We start from the raw sequence: 1,187 nt of genomic DNA, 5'->3' as shown, positions 1-1,187 counted from the left end.
CCAAAAGCCACTCAAATGGTTAATGAGATGGATTATCACTTGAATGCTAAAGAATATTGTGAGATTTAAAATGATTAATGGGATAAAGTTTAATTTATTACAGACATTGCTATACTGTAAAACGTTTAACATACTTAAAGCTTCGGTTCCCCCTCGACGTAAATACCCCCAACAAACCTGACAAGCAGCAAAATCCCACCCCTATACAGCAGAGATCCCTAGATGCCATAAAGCCTTCTATTCAAATAGCTTCTTCTCTCTAACTGCTAGACTTTGTAATTCCCTCCCAGGCTCTTTCTTTGCTGATTGTACTGACATGCAGAAGTTCAAGTGAAATGTGAACAGACCTCTCGCTGCCCAACTCCCTAAATAGTATCCCTGCAAATTTGATCCCAAATAGTATTCCCTTTTAATTTAGTGGCACTGTGCCCTGTTTGGGATGGAAAACAGATTTTAAAAAGTGCAACAAAATTCGACCCCCCTCCCCCCCCAAAAAAAAAAATGCTCTGTCGAACTTTGTCTTCTTCAATCTCAGTAAAAAGTAATACCTCTTTCGTCTCTTTGAAAGCGAAACTAAGGTTTTATTTTTTAAAAATAGAATTCTGTAAAAATAATAAAAGAAAAAAACAATTCATTTGTATGTACAGTTATCTGCCCTTGAATTTAAAGAACATAAGGTGATGGAGTTTACTTTATAAACAAACTGATTTGATTCGACGAAAGATTATTATTTAAATCATGTTCACCCAACGGAGGTGGTTTTCTTGCTTGATTTCGGTGAGATTATTAAAGGAACCCCAGTTCTTCATGCTGACACAATATAATAATTTTTCACATAAACCCTCATTCGTACATTTTTTTTTTTTTTTTTTTTTACTTTCAAAAAAAAAAAAACAAATGTAGTACACATTATACTTGTTTTTTTATCCCAATTATTTTCTTTAAAAAATGCTTTCATATTTTATTCAAACTTTCAAGTTCAGGGCATATTTTCCGTGTTCTGACTTTCTGCTTGTAATTTTCTTTTTAATATGGGATATTTTATGGTGATGTATCTTTCTCGAATTAAAAATAATTGGGACTAAAAGATTTCTTTTCGGGTTAGTTACATCAAATAAATTAGTGGGGTGTTTTAAAGTGGGCAATGATGCATTCGTAGTATTTTTTCAGACATGAAAACAATTTAT

This window comes from Euprymna scolopes, chromosome 25 (genome assembly GCF_053919585.1).
Source record: "Euprymna scolopes isolate OS-2025 chromosome 25, ASM5391958v1, whole genome shotgun sequence".
In the NCBI taxonomy this organism is placed as follows: Eukaryota; Metazoa; Mollusca; class Cephalopoda; order Sepiida; family Sepiolidae; genus Euprymna; species Euprymna scolopes.
This window is presented reverse-complemented; position numbering follows the sequence as displayed.